At 40.3% G+C, this 12682-nt stretch overlaps 1 protein-coding gene across 4 annotated transcripts in view; it reads left to right on the top strand.

The window, feature by feature from the left end:
- The first annotated feature begins 11406 nt into the window (after window positions 1-11406).
- The window catches only part of GNPDA2 (glucosamine-6-phosphate deaminase 2), a 28569-nt gene continuing 27293 nt past the window's right edge, over window positions 11407-12682 (top strand). The window contains exon 1 of one of the 4 annotated variants that reach the window (XM_059065900.2): window positions 11407-11521. The gene's annotated coding sequence lies outside the window, so the exon portion shown is untranslated. Of the gene's footprint in view, window positions 11522-11568; window positions 11834-12682 lie in introns of those variants that run through there. The other 3 variants (XM_067036041.1, XM_059065897.2, XM_067036040.1) reach the window with 3 other exon arrangements.

Raw genomic sequence — 12682 nt, 5'->3', positions numbered from 1 at the left:
CTGTGCTTCCTGGACTTGATTGAATATTTCCTTTCCTATATTAGGGAAGTTTTCAACTATAATCTCTTCAAATATTTTCTCAGTCCCTTTCTTTTTCTCTTCTTCTTCTGGGACCCCTATAATTCGAATGTTGGTGGGTTTAATGTTGTCCCAGAGGTCTCTGAGACTGTCCTCAGTTCTTTTCATTCTTTTTTCTTTCTTCTGCTCTGCAGTAGTTATTTCCACTATTTTATCTTCCAGGTCACTTATCCGTCCTTCTGCCTCAGTTGTTCTGCTATTGATCCCATCTAGAGTATTTTTCATTTCATTTATTGTGTTGCTCATCGTTACTTGCTTCCTCTTTATTTCTTCTAGGTCCTTGTTAACTGTTTCTTGCAATTTGTCTATTCTATTTCCAAGATTTTGAATCATCTTTACTATCATTATTCTGAATTCTTTTTCAGGTAGGCTGGCTATTACCTCTTCATTTGTTAGTTCTGGTGTGTTTTTATCTTGGTCCTTCATCTGTTGTGTGTTTTTCTGTCTTCTCATTTTGCTTATCTTACTGTGTTTGGGGTCTCCTTTTTGCAGGCTGCAGGTTCGTAGTTCCCTCTGTTTTTGGTGGCTGTCTCCAGTGGCTGAAGTTCGTTCAGTGGGTTGAGCAGGTTTCCTGGTTGGGGGGACTAGTGCCTCTGTTCTGGTGGATGAGGCTGCATCTTGTCTTTCTGGTGGGCAGGTCCACGTCTGGTGGTGTGTATCAGGATGTTAGTAGCCTTATTATGATTTTAGGCAGCCTCTCTGCTAATGGATGGGGCTGTAGACCTGTCTTGCTCTTTGTTGGGCATAGGGTGTCCAGCACTGTTCGTTGCTCATCCTTGAGTGAAGCTGGGTCTTGGTGTTGAGATGGAGGTCTCTGGGAGATTTTTGCCGTTTGATATTACGTGGAGCTGGGAGGTCTCTTGTGGACCAGTGTCCTGAGGTTGGTTCTCCCACCTCAGAGACACAGCCTTGACACCTGGCTGGAGTGCCAATAGCCTTTAATTCACACGGCTCAAAATAAAAGGGAGAAAAAAATAGAAAGGAAAGAAAGGAAGGAAGGAAGGAAGGAGGAAGGGAGGGAAGGAAGGAAAGAAGAAAGGAAAGGGGGGAGGAGGAAAGGAAGGGAGGAAGGAAGAAAGGAAGAAAGGAAGGAAGGGAGGAAGGAAGGAAGGAAGGAGGGAAGTAGGAAGAAAGGAGGGAAGAATGGAAGAAAGAAAGGGAGAAGACAAAATAAAGTAGGATAAAATATAGTTATTAAAATAAAAAATTATTATTAAGAAGAAAAATTTCTATTAAAGAAAAAAACAAACAAACAAACAAAAAAAACTGGGTTGGTCTAACCCTAGGACAAATGGTGAAAACAAAGCTATACAGACAAACTCTCACACAGCAGCACCCACATACACACTCACAAAAAGAAAAAAGGGGAAAATAATAGTATATCTTGCTCCCAAAGTCCACCTCCTCAACTTGGGATATTTTGTTGTCTATTCAGGTTTTCCACAGATGCAGGGCACTTCAAGTTGACTGTGGAGCTTTAATCCACTGCTTCTGAGGCTGCTGGGAGAGACCTCCCCCTCTCTTTGTTCGCACAGCTCCTGGGGTTCAGCTTTGGACTTGGCCCCGCCTCTGCACGTAGGTCGTCCGAGGACGTCTGCTCTTCGCTCAGACAGGATGGGGTTAAAGGAGCAGCTGATTCAGGGACTCTGGCTCACTCAGGCCAGGGGTCGGGAGGGGCACGGATGCGGGGCGAGCCTGCAACGTCAGAGGCCGGTGTGACGCTGCACCGGCCCGAGGTGCACCATGCGTTTTCCCGGGGAAGCTGTCCCTGGATCCCGGGACCCCGGCAGTGGTGGGCTGCACAGGCTCCCGGGAGGGCCGGTGTGGAGAGTGACCTGTGCTCGCACACAGGCCTCTTGGTGGCGTTAGTAGCAACCCTAGCGTCCCACACCCATCTCTGTTGTCCATGCCGACAGCCGCGGCTCGCGCCCGTTTCTGGAGCTCCTTTAAGCAGTGCGCTTAAACCCCTCTCCTCGCGCACCAGGAGGCAAAGAGGGAAGAAAAGGTCTCTTGCCTCTTCGGCAGCTCCAGACTTCAACTGGACTCCCTCCCGGCTAGCCGTGGTGCACTAACCCCTTCAGGCTGTTTTGACTCTGCCAACTCCAGACCTTTCCCTGGGATCCGCCCGAGGCTCAGTTCCCAGCCCCGCCCGCTCCGGCGGGGGAGCAGACAAGCCTCTTGGGCTGGTGAGTGCTGGTCGGCACCGATCCTCTGTGGAATCTCTCTGCTTTGCCCTCCGCACTCTGTTGCTGCGCTCTCCTCCATGGTTCTGAAGCTTCCCCCTCCGCCACCCGCAGTCTCCGCCCGCGAATGGGCTCCTAGTGTGTGGGAACCGTTCCTCCTTCACGGCTCCCTCCCACTGGTGCAGGTCCCGTCCCTATTCTTTTGTCTCTGTTTATTCTTTTTTCTTTTGCCCTACTCAGGTATGTGTGGAGTTTCTTGCCTTTGGGGAGGTCTGAGGTCTTCTGCCAGCGTTCGGTGGGTGTTCTATAGGAGAAGTTCCACGTGTAGATGTATTTCTGATGTATATGTGAGGAGGAAGGTGATCCCCGCGTCTTACTCTTCCGCCATCTTCTCGCTCCCATGGAAATATGTAATTCTTGATAATGATTTTTCAATGAAGTCTCTGAAAGTTTAATAGTCACTTTTATAGGAAGCAAATAGGTTGTAACAACCGGCAGAAGAAAATTTATCGCTTTTTCACTAGCCACAGCAACTTACTTTTCAGAATTAGACAAAATTTGGGTAATAAAAATTCATTAAATTGTGTTTCGAGGATCCAGCTGAGATGGCGTCACAGGGATCTGATTCACCCTTCTGACTTAAACAACTAAAAAGCTGGACAAAATATGAATGAAACAACATCTCTCAAGACACAAAACATCAGGCAATGAAGGACCGGTATCCCTGAGTGAGGAGAAACAAAAAAAGTGAGCCCTACAATTGTCCCAGGTTAATGTCTAGAGAAAGTTTCCACACTTTAGCACAGGGAAAGGAAATGCAGGCAGAGACCCATGGTGTCTCTGTGTTGAGAGATGAGAATCCAGGGAAGCCATGGTAGCTAGAGTTTGCAAGGCAGAGTACCACAGAGAAGCAAGATGCACACAGAGAGAACTCTAAAGATCTGAAGAGTGTTCCCCTGGAGTATTCAGTTGAGTACTGATCAGCAAACACAGGTAAGGAAACTATCTGAGGCTGAGAGAACCACCTGAAAAGATTAGAGGAAACAGTGTCAGAGGCACTCATAGAGACAGACATAGTTCCTGTTCCCACAATTAGAATAAAAAATATCCATCAATCAATTGAAAGAGAACTAGAAATAACACAAATAATAAACTTAGTAGACAAAGACCTTAAAAAGTTATCTTAACTATATTCTATATGTTCAAGAAGCTAAAGAAAAGATTGAAGATGTTAAGTAGAAACATGGACAATTAAAAAAAAAACTCCCATCAAATTTTTAGAGATGAAAACTACAGTGTTTGAGATGGAAAATACCCTGTATTTTATTAGGTCACAAAACATGTCTTAACAAATTTAAGAAGACTGAAATCACATCAAATATCTTTTCTGACCACAGTGGAATGAAACTAGAAATCACAGAAGAAGGAAAATTCACAAATATGTTGAAATTAAACAACACTCTCTTGAATAACAAATAAATCAAACAAGGATGGAACAAAAGCAGTTATAAGAAGGAAGTTTATAGTGATAAATGCCCACATTAGAAAATAAGAAAAGAGCTCAACCTAACTTTATACCTCAAGGAGCTAGAAAAAAAAATAAACCAAACCCAAAGTTATTAGAAGGGAAATAATAAATATTAGATACAAATCATCAAAAGAGAAAAACAGAAAACTACAGGCCAATACCCCTGATGAACTAAATGCAAAAATCCTCAACAAAATACTAGCAAGCTGAATCCAACAGCATATCAAGAAATCGTACATTATGACAAAGTGGGACTTACCCCTGAGATTCAAGAATGGTGCAACACAGCTCAGTGCTTTGTGACCACCTAGAGGGGTGGGATAGGGAGGGTGGGAGGGAGATGCAAGAAGGAGGAGATATGGGGATATATGTATATGTATAGCTGATTCACTTCATTATAAAGCAGAAACTAACATACCATTGTAAAGCAATAATACTCCAATAAAGATGTTTTAAAAAAAAAGAATGATGCAACATATTGCAATCAATTAACATAAAATACCACATTAACAGAATACAGGACAAAAATCACATGATTATCATCATAGATACAGAAAAAGCATTTAACAAAATTCAACACACCTTTGTGATAAAAATTCTCAACAAACAAGGTATAGAAGTTATTTACCTCAATATAACAAAGACCATATATAGTAAGCCCAAAGCTAACATCATAGTAAATGGTGAAAAGCTGAAAGCTTTTCTTAGATCAGAAACAAGGCAAGGATGCCTACTCTTGCCAATTTTAAATGTAATATTAGAAGTCCTAGTGAGAGCAATTAGGCAAGAAAGAGAAATAAAGGGCACCCAGAATGTAAAGAAAGAAGTAAGTTATCTCTGTTTGTAGATGACCCGATCCTATACGCAGAAAACTCTAAAGACTCCACAAACAAACTGTTAGGACTAATAAATGAATTCAGTAAAGTTGCAGGGTATACAATCTACAGGTAAAAATCAGTTTTGTTTCTCTACACTAACAAGGAACTATCCATATAGGGAAATTAAGAAAACAATCCCATTCACAATAGTACCAAAAAGAATAAAGTAATTAGGAATAAACTTAATCAAGCAGATGAAAGACTGAAAACTACAAAACACTGAAAACTACAAAAAACAGATGAAATAAATTAAAGAACATATAAATAAATGGAAAGGCATCCCACATTAATGGATTGGAAGACTTAATATTGCTAAAATGTCCATACTACCCAAAGCAACCAACAGATTCAATGTTATCCCCATCAAAATCCCAATGGTATTTTTAACAAAAATAGAAAAAAAAAAATCCTATAAGTGATATTAAGCCAGAAAGGCCCCAAAGAATAAAAGCAATCTTGAGGAAGAACAACAAAGTTGGAGGCATCACACCTCCCAATTTCAAAAATATAATGTGAAACTATAGTAATTAAAACAGTATGGAACTGGCATAAAGATAGACATATAGGCCAATGGAACAGAATAGAGGACCCCCAAATAAACCCAAGTATAAGTGGTCAACTGATCTTTGACAAGGGAGCCAAGAGTACACAATGGAGAAAGAACTGTCTTTTCAACAAGTGGTGCTAAGAAAGCTGGATATCCACATGCAAAATCATGAAATGGATATAAAAATCAATTCAAAAAAGATTGAAGACTTAAACATAAGACCTGAATTGTAAAAGTCCTAGAAGAAAACATAGGGGAAAAGACTCTTGACATTGGTTTGGCCACGATTTCTTGAAGATAACACCAAAAGCACAGGCAGCAAAGCAAAAATAAACAAGCAACACTACATCAAACAAAAAACCTTCTGCACAGCAAAGGAGACAATCAACAGAATGAAAAGACAGCCTACAGAATGGGGGAAAATATTTGCAGACCACATATCTGGTAAGGGGCTAATATCCAAAACATATAAGGAACTCCTACAACTCAATAGCAAAATGACAAATGACTCAAATAATTGGCAAAGGAGTTGAATAGATATTTCTCCAAAGAAGACATAAAAATGACCACAATGAAAAAGTGCTCAATATCACTAATTATGAGGGACACACATATCAAAACCACAGTGGTTATTCTGTCACACCTGTTAGAATGGCTATTATCCCTTCAACCCCCACAAAGAAGATAACAAATATTGGTGAGGATATAGAGAAATTGGAACCCTTGGACATTGCTGGTAGCCACTACGGAAAACAGAGTCCTCAGAAAATTAAATAGAACTACCATATGATACAGCAATTTCACTTCTGGGTATATATCCAAAAGAACTGAAATGAGGATCTCCAAGAGATACCTTCACTCCCATGTTCACTGCAGCACTATTCACAATATTCAAACTATGGAAACAATCTGAATGTTCATCAACAGATGAATGGATAAAAAATAAAATGTGACATACATATACAATGAAATATCAATGAGCCTTAAAATGAAGGAAATTCTGCCATATGAGACAACATGGATGAACTAGAAGTACATTATGCTGTGATTAAGCCAGTCATAGAAGGACAAATAATGAATGATTCTACGTATATGAGGTATCTAAAATAGCCAAACTCATAGAAGCAGAGAATAGATTGTTGGTTGCCAGAAGCTAGGGGCAGGAGAAAATATAATTTGTTGTTCAATGTATATAAAGTTTCGGTTATGTAAGATGAACAAGTTCTAGAGATTTGCTGTGTAACATAGTGCCTATTACATTAACAATACTGTACTACACTCTTAAAATTTTAGTTAAGAGGGTAGATCTCATGTTAACTAAAGGCAAGAGGGAGACATATGAACATTTTTGGAGGTGATGGGTATGTTTATTTCCTAGATTATGATGATGATTTCACAGGTGTATGCATATGCCCAAATTCATCAACTCATACACTTTAAATATGTGCAGCTTTTGTATATCAACCATACCTCAATAAATCTGTTTTTTTTAACTTTAAACATAAAGGTGTGAATAAGTTAAAAGAATGGAAAATATATTCCATTCAAACACTAATCAAAAAAATGTTGGAATGATGATACTAATATCAAAGAAGATTACAGAACAAAGAATATTACTCCAGATAAAGAAGATCCTTTCATAATGATAAAGTATTTAATTCATCAAGAGTACATAATAAACCTAAATGTTTATGTACCTAATAAACAGAGCATCAGAAAACATGAACCAAACACTGATAAAATGGCAACAAAAAATACGCAAATGTCTGTACTTTCAACACTACTCTCTCATTAATTCATAAAATTAGTAACATAAAATCAGTAAAGATATAGGAAATTTGAACACTATCAACCAACTTCACCTAATTTATCTAACAGGGTAATCCACCCCAAAATAGAATTCACATTTTTTTTCTAATGAACTTGAAAATATACCATATTCGGGGACACAAAAAATCTTAATATATTTTAAAAGAATTAAGTCATACAAAGGATGTTCTTTGAAGAAAAATGAAGTAAAATAAAAAAACAGAAAGCTATCTGGAAAATACCCAAATATTTAGAAACTAAGAATACACTTCTAAATAACCTGTGGGTCAAAAAGAAATCAAAAATGAAATTAGAAAGAATTTTCCGCTGAATGAAAATGAAAAGACAAGATATAAAAATTTGTGGGATGCCACTAAAGCAGTTCTAAGAGGGGAAATATACAGCACTACAAGTATATATGAGAAAATAACAAAGGTTGCAAAACAATAATCTTAGCTTCCACTTAAGAAACTAGAAAAAGAAGTGAAAATTCATCCCAAAGTAAGCAGACCTTGGGAAATAGTAAAGATCAGAGTAGAGATCAATGAAATGGAAAACAGAAAGCAATGCAAAACTCAATCAATCCAAAATTTGGTTCTTTGAAGAAATCAATTAAATTAATAAACATCTTACCACGGTGTCTAGGGAGAAGAAAAATGAAGATACAATTTACCAATATCAGAAATGAGAGCAGTGAAATCACTAAGGATTGCACAGATAACAATGGAATGTTACAGTGTTATGCCGATAATTTTGGCAACATACATTTTAAAAATCTTTGAAAGACAAAGTGTCAATGCTCACTCAAAAAGTAATCAATTGAGGACTTCAGCAAAAATGGCAGGGTAAGGATATCCAAAAATTTATCCCCCCATAAAAACAAAAAGAAAACTGACAAACTATAAAAATCTACATTTCTGAAAACTGTGAAGACTACTGAAAGTCTTTCAGCAACCTGGGAGGCTTTTTCATGAAAGTTGGAGGACTATCAATAAGAATAGTCAGTTTTGTTTGTTTTAACTTACCCGTATCCCATCCCCTGCTCCCAGAACTATGGTAGCCTTGGGAAAAACTAAACCAAGTTTACATTCCAAGTACTACAGGGAGAAAAACTGGGCTGGAGCACTTTCAAACCCTCATTCCCCAAAACAGCCATTATTATTTTACCTCTCTCTTTAAGACAGAAGAACCTTGGAAGAAGCCACTGAAAGGCTTGTTTTATTTAGTCTAATTCAGAACTCTTGCTTAGTACTAAAGCCACTCTTGGGGAAAGAGTCATTTGTCAAAAACCATCCAGGCAAATGTTTCGTTGCTTCTGACTGAAAGTCCATGACCATGACAAGAAAAACCACGCCCAAGTCAGCTTTATCTCAGCAATGCAAGGTATATTTAATATTCAAAAATCAATCACCATAATTCACCAACAGATTAAAATGGAAAACCACACCATCATTTCAAAAGATGCAGGAAGTGTTTGGTAAAACCTAACATTGTTGATAAAAAACAATATAAAACAAAGCAAAACCAAAAACTCTCAGCGATTAGTGAAATGCCTAGTACTATGGCTGGGGCAGGGAAAATACAAAATGAGCCTAGAGTCTTTTTGAGTCTGGATTTTTGTGGCTATCATACAATCCCCACCCATTCTACTTCCTTCTTCCTAAAACACAATCTGCTAGTCTCTTACTATACTCATAAAGCTTAAGTGTTTCCCCACTGCTTACAATATAAAGTCCAACTTCTATGCATAGCCTTCCAGATTCATTTTCTCTAGTTTTTGAAATACATCCTATCTTAGTCACTTGGTAGTCATTCAGAATTCCATACATATGCCTTTTACTTTCCTGCCTGCATACCTTTGTGCAAACTATTTCCTGGGCTTACAGTATCCCCCTCTGTATTCATTCTGGCAAAATCCAGCTTGCCCTGATCTACTCCTGACCCAACTTCAGTCTATTCTTTACAGGCATACAGGGTAATTTTTGTTTTACATACAAATCTGATCATGGTATACCCTGCTAAAACCTTTTGTAGCATATAGAAATTGCATAGGCCATAAATTCCAATGTGCCATTTCTTATTTTTCTGTAATATCTCTATATAATATACAGCTTTAATATAACTTTTACTTAAATCTCTCCCTCAAGCCCCATTCTCATGAGAGCAGGAAACTTAAAACAGTTATCTTTCAGGTTCATTTAATTGTTTTAGTGTTTCCTTAGTCATTTCAAATGTAAATTCTGTCATTTCTATCCTTCTTCCCCACCTTTGACTTAGGATGGCATCTAAGATGGGGAGGCTACTGGCATCGACATCAGTGGAGGCATCTGTTCTGGGGCCATTTTCTCTTCTCTGACATCCACTTAATGGATAGGTATCTTTTCCTCTGCATTTTGGTCTTCAGTATATATCCCCATTGGTGTCTGCTGAAACATCTTTTGTCCATCGGCCTCCATTTGCACGATACATGTTGACTGAAGCACTATTTCAGGCTCTGTATCAGCTAACTTCAGCTCCGTGCCAGCTATCAGGATGACAGGGTATGACTGCTGTTTGATGCTTCTCTTTGTGACCTGTAGTAGACCAGGGCTGTCATCAGGCATATTTTCCTGTCACCTACCTAGCTACCTCTACTGTACTGCTCTTATGCTGCTGTAAATCTGTCACCTTCCCTGGGGGATAGCCTGTTAAAATTTTCCCACCAAGTCTTCATCTAAAATCTTGGTTCAGAGGATCTTTCTGTTAATCTTATCATTCCTTGGGGCTTTATCTGGAGGACAAGACACAGGTTCTTTCTATGCTCAGGTCATCCCCAAACATAAAGGAATATCTCAATTAGAGTCTCATGACTGAGACTACTTTCCCTTATTAGGATTTGCTGGGTAATGTCTGTATCCCCACAAGACTCTTAGTTCACTGACAGCAAAGACTGTGTGTCTGTTTTCCTCATGTTGGTGTCTGACACATAATCAGTAAATATTCATTGAATAGAAAAATGAGTGACTCAGCATATTTGTCCCTGTCCTTGTCAAAAACAATTTTTTTCTGTTTAGTATTAAATATTTTTCTTTTGATGGCAGTAATTTCTTGCTTTAATCTTATACAAAGCATGACATATGGGCTGCGAGAGGTGTGAAACACCAACTTGGGAGAAAAGGAAGACAGGACATGAAACAGTGCAATCAAAGCAGAATTAACCATTGTCAGCACTTACAGCAGAGACAGAACTTATTTTTCTAGTGTCAGAAACACATGAAGAAGTAAAACCATTGAGAAAGAATACATTTCACAAATATCCCTCTATGCTCCAATAATATTCCCTGTAAGGCTCTTTTTATTATTTGTAGGTCTTTTTGACTACAGTAGATGTACACTAGATTTTTGTTATAAATTATAGTACTGGGGTGGTATTTAAAACTGTCTTTGTAAACTAACTCAAAGCTATAGTGCCAAAAAACTCTGTCCCCTAGTACCAGTTTGTGAGAAATCTTGCTGTTTGAAGTTTTATCTGAGAATGGAACATTCTACTCTTGCCTAAAAAATGTGAGCCAGGGGGGTTCATTTGATCAAGAGAAGCAGGATGGACTTACAACCCAGGTGCAGAACTTCAGATGAGGAATTTGGGATCATAGCATTACACATGTATCTTAACTTTGTAGTGTCCAAGGAAACTTGAGTCTGCCTGTCACCCCATGCTGGTAGTCAGACTGAGTTCCTAACAGAACTCTAAACAGTGTTTCTAATGGGACCTGGTGAGGCCACATGACCCTTCCTTTGAGTGACTGCTACTTTCTTAACAATAACATCCCCAGCCCTGCTTCCTTCCATCCACCTCATGAACAAAGATCTGATACTCAGTTCAAAGCAGATGCTGCTTCCTCTACCCCTTTCCTAGAATCTCAGCACAAGTTCTTATCTCATCAGAATTTTCTTCTAGAGTTTAAGCTTACTGAGCCACTCCAAGATTTGCCTGTCTGCAGCATGTTAAATTTAACTTTGATGAGCTTATTGATAAAAAGCGCTTAGTTGTCATTGTGCTTGCAAAGTAGACATTCAATAGCTTGGGGTAGAGAGACATGAATTCATATTGCTATTATAAGCAGCAACTAAAGTAATGCTTATGTATGAGCACTGTAGTCCTACATGCTAAATCTCATAAACCCAAAGAATCTACCGCCATTCAACCTCTAAGAGATGAAAAACGAACACCGTCGAGGTTATGGCCCAACAACTTGAGACTCACGTTAATAAAGGTTTCCGGTCTCACGCAACTCGCAAAGACCTCTATGCAGCTCCCCCCGGCGAGCCGGAGGTGTGCGCACGCGCAGCACCCGCGCGCGTGCGCAGCACCCCGCAGGCCGCTCCGCCTTCCCATCGGCGCCTAGATTTACATCCGGGTCCTTAGGCTTAACGCTCCAGTCGGGTGGTGTTTCTGCGGGCTGACTGGCCGTTGGTTGTTCCTGCTGTTCCAGCGTCGGAAAAGCCGGTGGGTCGGCGGGTGAGTACACGGGAAGGACCAGGAAGGGAAGTAGGGCGGGGACCCGGCTGGTCGTTGCACCCACCGGTGGGCTGTATGCGGAGACGGGGACGCGGGACGGATGGGGGTCCCGGGAGCCTCGAGGCGGGGGCCGTGGTGTACCCACCTTTGTTCCCCTCCAACTTGACTGGTCGTCCTCTTCGGGACAGGGCTTCCCTGGCCCCTGCTCTTTGGCTGTCTTCTCCTGACACTTGTTACAAATTCGTAATAGTCATCCTCATTTGCATTCGTTAGGGTTTGCGGAGAGACGGGCCCAGCGGCCAGGCAGGTGAGGTGAGTTTGCAGCCCTCGCCTTCCGGGCAGGGACCATAGCCTTCTCTGCTACTTCTCGCCCCTCGTCGGGACCCTGACCTGGACCCCTGCTCTGAGACCCCCCTTCGTGGTCGGGCTTCAGGAATCTTTTGAGGTCAGGTGTAGTGTGTTGTAGGGAAAAAGCGCAGAGCAGGGATTCTGGAAGCCTAAATTCCAGATTCTAGTACAGATTCTAAAATAGCTGTGTAACTCAAGTCGTCTAGAAGTTCCCATCCAGCTTTAAAGATCTGAGGTTTGTGTTTGGCAGCTCTTTGTCCAAGGGACGCACACCCAAAATGAATCAGCACCAGAGGAAGATGAGGGCAAGGATGGTGCTGTGTCATTTTTTGAGTGCTATCGGGTCAGATAGCACAAGATGTCAGAGAATGGTCGACCGTAGCAGCACTTCAGATGTGTGAGGATTGGCAAAAACTGGAAAAAGACACATTTAAAAATATGAACACATGTGGCATTCTACTTTTCTCTGGGTGAGGTGATTCATTTGGGACTTTTGGAACTGAACTCTGGACTCGCGGAAGAGTTTAAGAAAGCAAAACGTTCCTGTACTTGGTCTGAGAGGCTTACTTGAACCCCTGTGCAATGAAGTCATCTTGTATGATGTTCTTTTCCAAATTTATCCTGATTGTAAGAATCACCTGTGATATTTGTAAAAGTGCAGATTCCGTGGACCCCATTTCATATCTTTTGAAACACCAGGTCCAGGAAAAGGTCCGGGGAATCTTTTTAACAGGCATCCTAAGTGATTCTTCCTTATAAGGCACTTTTGGGAAGCATGTGTCTTTCAGTCAAATAGACCCTCCACCACTTAAT

This window comes from Kogia breviceps, chromosome 6 (genome assembly GCF_026419965.1).
Source record: "Kogia breviceps isolate mKogBre1 chromosome 6, mKogBre1 haplotype 1, whole genome shotgun sequence".
NCBI lineage: Eukaryota > Metazoa > Chordata > Mammalia > Artiodactyla > Physeteridae > Kogia > Kogia breviceps.
The sequence above is the reverse complement of the archived record's forward strand: the minus strand, read 5'-3'. Positions and strand labels throughout refer to the sequence as shown.